The sequence below is a fragment of the Condylura cristata genome, unplaced genomic scaffold (assembly GCF_000260355.1).
Source record: "Condylura cristata isolate star-nosed mole 26May11 unplaced genomic scaffold, ConCri1.0 scaffold00009, whole genome shotgun sequence".
NCBI lineage: Eukaryota > Metazoa > Chordata > Mammalia > Eulipotyphla > Talpidae > Condylura > Condylura cristata.
This window is the reverse complement of record NW_004567110.1, coordinates 12,880,932-12,886,931: the sequence shown is the minus strand read 5'-3', so window position 1 is coordinate 12,886,931 and position 6,000 is coordinate 12,880,932.

Here is a 6,000-nt window from a genome sequence, read left to right as displayed (position 1 = left end):
CCACCAGGGAGGGCCGCTTTTTCCTTTTTTAATGATAATATCGTTGATGAAAGAGTAGCCAGAAAGTGAGCATAACTGATCATATTTTATAAGTTGTATAAGGATAATAACAACTCATAGTGAGAAACTGTAATGAGTTGGAGATTGGCAGAACTACTTTGTTTTTAGGAAAAAATGGTTTTCTCAAATGAACTGTTATAATAAAGTCAAGAATTTGGAGGAAAACATGAACATTTCTCAAAACTTTTCATTCGTATGAATGTGCCTCTCAACTCTTCTTCAACTTGGGGAATAGTGAGGTGAATTACCCCCTTCTACATATCCTCATTGTATGTGATGTGTGCAATACCAAGTTCTTATGAACTCGGGGTCAGAACAGCGTGGTTCTGTGCCTCGGACACAAAGTCACCAGTGAGAACAAGGGTCTTGTATCCTTTGTCTGGAAATGAGGGATGTATTTCCTGATATGATTAAGAAAAACAAGAGCATCTTTATTAAAATATCTAGTATCAAACTTAGTAGGCAGCAAAAAACTCATGCTGAAGTAGCTTTAGCTTCTTAGTGCTGTGCTTTAACCCACTGTGCCACCAGAGAGGGCGCTCTCCTCACACCTTTTAAAGGCTACTCCCTGCTTTCAGGATTCAAAGTCAAAATATTTCTTTGAGTTTACAAGCCCTTTGGTGGTCTGCACCTGGGAGTGTCATCTGCTGTCTCTTTCGTACTCTGTCTTGTCCAAACTCTTATTTTCCTCAGTTGCTCCTAAGTGCCAAGGTCTGTCTTTGCACATGCTTCCCCCTGCCTGGTGTTGTCCGTCCCACACCTTTACCTCTGATTAATTCATCCTTATCATTCTCACTCCTGTCACTTTCACAGAAAGCTGTCCCTGAACATCCCAGAAATGCAGGTGTCCTTGCTAATGTACCCACATAACTAACCTTAATTACCACAGTCTCCGCTGGGTTTTGTTTTGTTAATTGCTATTGCTTTTATCAAGCATCAACTAGAAATTAGATTATCCCTTCTTACTCGTGTCTCTAATAGAAAACTAATAGAACTATTAGGTCAGAGCTGGGCAAGTCATGATTTATTTGGTCACTCTACCTTGTACTCAAAATGGAATTTTAAAATGAAGTATCTGGATTAAAATTCCTTCCCTTGGCTTCCTGTGACTGTTAGTGATATCCTCCATTATAGAAATATAATTTTTTATTGTATACTGTTAATAAATCGCTTTTTAACTATTATAAATGCTTCCACCCCCAATTTCATAGATGAAGTTTTTTACTCCTAAAATTAATTGCTTTTGTGTCATTTTCATAAATTTCCCAAATTGGATTTTTCACTTCCTAACATATTCATTTTAAAGTAACTTTCCCAGTGTAATCTAGTATTTTTTTTTTTTTTTTGGAAGAAAGGTGTTCTTAACCCAGGCCCCTTGTCTATATGTGAATAACTCCAAATGCACAGGATTATGATATCAACCTGACCCAAAAATGCATAGAAAACACCTAAAATAGCATTTCCACAGAGTAGATGCCCAGCCCACTTTTGTTTCCCCCTTCAGTCTGGAAGGTCCCCAGCTGGCAGTGAAAACGTCTCCTCCCCCTGGGTTCACTGATGAGAGCCCCAGCCACCCTGGAGTAGAACAGATTTCTTTTAATTGCCTGCAGTCAACCTGAAGCCTTTAGGATTTGCAAAGAAGTCATTATATATCACTTCCTAGAGAGTATTTTAAATAAAATCTGTGTTCTTTCAGACACATATAAAGCATTTCTGTCCTTCTTGGTGATTTTATTAGATGTCCGGTGTTCATCTAAACTGCTGGGGGCAGAGGCCACGTGCCAGCTGTGAGGAGAGCAAGCCCCGCTCTGTTTCAGGTGAAAGCCCCGCGCTTTTGTTCCAGGAGACTTCAAGGGAAGATTCCGCAGCCGTATTTATTTGGCTTACGGTAACCTCTTAGATGTAGTGCATCTGCTTTGCAGTAAAGGATGCGGGACTTCCCTCTGATGACTGGCTGCCTGCCGAAGACAACAGGCATGCTTGTCCTCCTTTCTTTGATCTTTTTTGCCTGGTATCTAAATGAAGGCTTTCTTGTGCCTTCAAAGCTCAGGGACTTGTTTGGCTTTTAGTTGCAAAACAGCTCCATGCCTGCCACCACTGGGGTCCCCCTATCTCCTGGTCTATTCCACTGCCTGCCTGGGAGGGCTCAGAGGTGGGTGGAGATGAAGTAGAACTAACTTATGCAAACCAAGAAGAGGGAACAGAGAAAGGACCTGTGCTTCTTGAGCTGATGCATACACAGAGAGGCTGTTTGTTTACTTGATGGTGAGACCTGGGAGATGAGGTTCGGGGGTAGATGGGAAAGAGGGGACCATAGAAAAATTGCTGTTAAAAGAATAAGCACCACTGTGGCCAAGGCCATGGATGACAGATTCAGATGGTCTGGGCTATGAGCAATTATTAGTTGTGAAAAATTCATCAAGTTGCCAAGCTTCAGTTTTCTTGTGTATTAAAGAAGGGTGATGATTGTCCTTATCTATCACATTGTAATTATTAGATGCAAAAATCAAAAAATAAGTTTAGTTTAGTACACCATTGGACATAAAGCACAAATTCTATCAATGCTACCTTTTGGTCACTAACCATAGAAATGCACATTTTTATCTATCTCATTCAGTGTCCAGCTTGGCTTCTCCCATTCTTTCTCCAGGAAATGGTTCTGATTTGTAAAGATCAAATTTGAATGTCTATTTCTGTGATTGTTCTCCAACAGTCTTCTCCTCTGGGCAGCAGTGACGCCTGGCAAAAACACAGTGTCTGCTTACAGAGCTATTTTCTCTCTTTTCTATCTTTCTTAAGCTCATTGGAACTTGAAATTAAAACTAACAGTCTGCATTGCAATGTGCAAAATGCAACTAGATCAATGAGCTATTTTCATGATGACTGATGTTATAAAATAATTGTGTTATAAAAGAAATGTGTAGATATCTCCCATAAAAGATATCATCCATTCCACAGATGAATTGTTTTACTCCTAAAATTAATTGGTTTTGTGTCATTTTCATAAATTTCCCTAGTTGGAATTTTAATTTCCTAACATATTCCATATTCACTAAAATTAATTTCCCCAGTATATTCCAGTATTTTTTGAAGAAAGACGTTCTTAACCAAGTCCCTCATCTGTGCATGAATAATTCCAAATTTTTCCTGGATTTCTGTGGTTGCACAGGCCACACTTTAAAGAGAACTAATGTATTCTGCTATAAATTCATATATTATTTCAGAATACAAAACCAGTAATCCTGAAAAAAATCATGCAAGAAGCTACTAGGTAACTTGCCTAACCTTTGCTCAGCAAACTTAGGACAAAATAGAAATCCTGTATTTTTACTTTATCTCTCTTATAGGACTTACTCTTCCCAAAAAAATATGGAATGAGTAACAATGGGAACACAGAATATGATTTTCCCTGGGACATGTAATCTTGGGCAATAAATTGGACTTTATAGCCTCAACCTAAAGGACAATTATAGAATACCTTTAATATTAAAAAATTGCATGTTTTGTATTTCACAGTCTACATGTTGTCTCTTGTCAAGAAATTATGCATTGTAAAACAAATAGTTTACAAGGCAAATCAAGGCAGGTTTCTATTTTTCTATGTTAGTTTAGCAAATAACATAGCTATGCTATTATGTTAGGAATAAAATTATAAACTTAAAATAGCTACTTAGCATTCAGTTTGGCTTACAGAATTAGATTTGGTTAAAATTAAACTTTACTAAACCAACTTTAAATAGAAACATTTTTATTACACACTTGAAACTACATTTAAAAGTCAGGCATTGCTATCTTGGGGGAGGAGAAAATCCCATGTTAGTTTTCAAAAGCAAAGACTTGGACTCCAAAGAGTTTTCTAATATTTTTCCTATAATGGCTAAAAAGAAGTAAAAGCTGCCCTAAGTGTGTTAAATTTGTTTCATTTAAATAGTATCTGTTTTTGATAAAAACCATTCAAATATTATTGTCAGATACTAGGCAATGCAGATGACCAACATATTGGTCTTTAAGGGACCCATCAACTGGAATGACATCTACCGTCATGCCTTGTGCTGGGGCACAACATTTATTGACTATTTTCAATGAGTGAATGTGTTAAAAGGCACTGTCTACATTATTTACTTTGAAGAAATTCAGAAACTTGTAAGTACTAAGTTAAGGTTTGCTTTTCCTCCAGATTTTTACTACCTGCAAGTCAGGAGTCTGGATGAAGTTGGCCAGACAGGAGATATCCTAGATCAGACAGAATCTGAGCAATATTTCCTGGGGTCTCACTGGTAAAACCACAGGTAAGAAAGAAGGAACCTAGCTATGGAGATTACTAAATTTGGAAGAAAAAGGAACAAGAGTAAATGGAGATGAGACTATCAGGAAAAAAAAATAGACTGTGCAGTCAGAAGGGAATAGGGTAAGGGAAATTAATTAATTGGGTGGTAAAAGTGATTTAAAAACTGTGTGGACTGATGATGCAGAGTGCTATTGCACTGCATGAACGTGACTCTATCTTCCAAGAGATGGAAGAACTGCCTGTCACATAAACCAGCCCAGTCTCCCCTCCCCCAGCCAACCATGTAGTGCTTCTACAAAGGAGAATACATCTGGAAACCAGACACCACCCTCTCCCTGACTATGGACTAAGAAAAATAAAATAGTGTCATTCTCCAATTAAAATGGCTCTTTCCCTCAACCTCAGTCGATCTATGGAACCTACAGCTTGGGAAGCACTCAGTATAGGAGGGTCAGTCCATTCGCTTGAGTCTAGGATGTTCTACATCATCTTAGACCTACCAGCCCACTTCTCTCTTTATCCATTTTTTTTTTAAAGATTTATTTACTTATGCATACAGCACTGGGGTACAAGCCAGAGGTGCAGGGGCAGTGAGAGGCTTCACCAGAGACAGGATGGGGAGCAGAACAGAAAGACCAACAAATTACAGTGCTGAAGGGAGCAAGAGGCGCGTCAGGAGAGATCAGCCGCGCCATGTGGGTCACCGCCGGGGCTGTGCATCGAACTCGCACAGAGTTCGAGTTTGTGGTGTTTCATCCTAACCCGTTGCGCCACCAGGAAGGGCCTTCTCTTTTATCAATTCTATGCCATTTTCCTTTAAGCAAAACCTCTGATTTTTCCCTCACTTCCCGAGTATAAAATGCCCGGACTTGAAAATCATGTCATACCTCCTTCACAAAGAGACTTTTGGCATAAAAATGAAAGAATCAAAGAATCAACACATGTATGCATGAATAAATACTTTGCAAACTTAAGGCAAGCATTGAAAAAAGACAAAATTATTTCAGTATCTATGTCCTTGGCCATACATGTGAGGGTTCATCCTATAATACATCACTCAGGAGTGTCTGTAAGTAGATAAGGCAGGGGAAATAAATTAGAAAAACTTATCGACATTATCATGGCTTCATTGTTTGAGCAAGCTGTGAAGACTGAGATCTGAGAATGGAATTCATGCTTTGCCATGCTGAAAAGTCAATGTGAACTTGTTAAGCAGAGATAATAAGAGCATCTCACTTTATAAGGTTTACTATTTTAAAGCAGTAGCTGTAGTGTTTGCTATTATCTAGACATTGTGAGAGATAAAAGCATATATATTCCTGGTAGAAACAAAATCTCTGGAAAGCTTAGACAGACAAACTCAGTTGCAGACAATTGCAGTATCTGTCCAAGCATGCTCAGAGGAAAAGCAAAGTCCAAGCTATGTAATGTATGGACTCAGGGTGGCTTGTGGGTTCCAACCTTCTCTTCACTGGTTCTGTCCTTTCCTTTGACGTTTGCAGGTGACATGGCCTCGGCCACCTGTCACATGCTCATGCCCCTGCAGGATGTCACATACCCTCCAGTCACAACTTGATCGGATGTCCATGTAAAATCACCAGCATTTCCTCTATTCAGTGGCTGTAGGCAGAATGGGCCTGGAAGCCTCACTC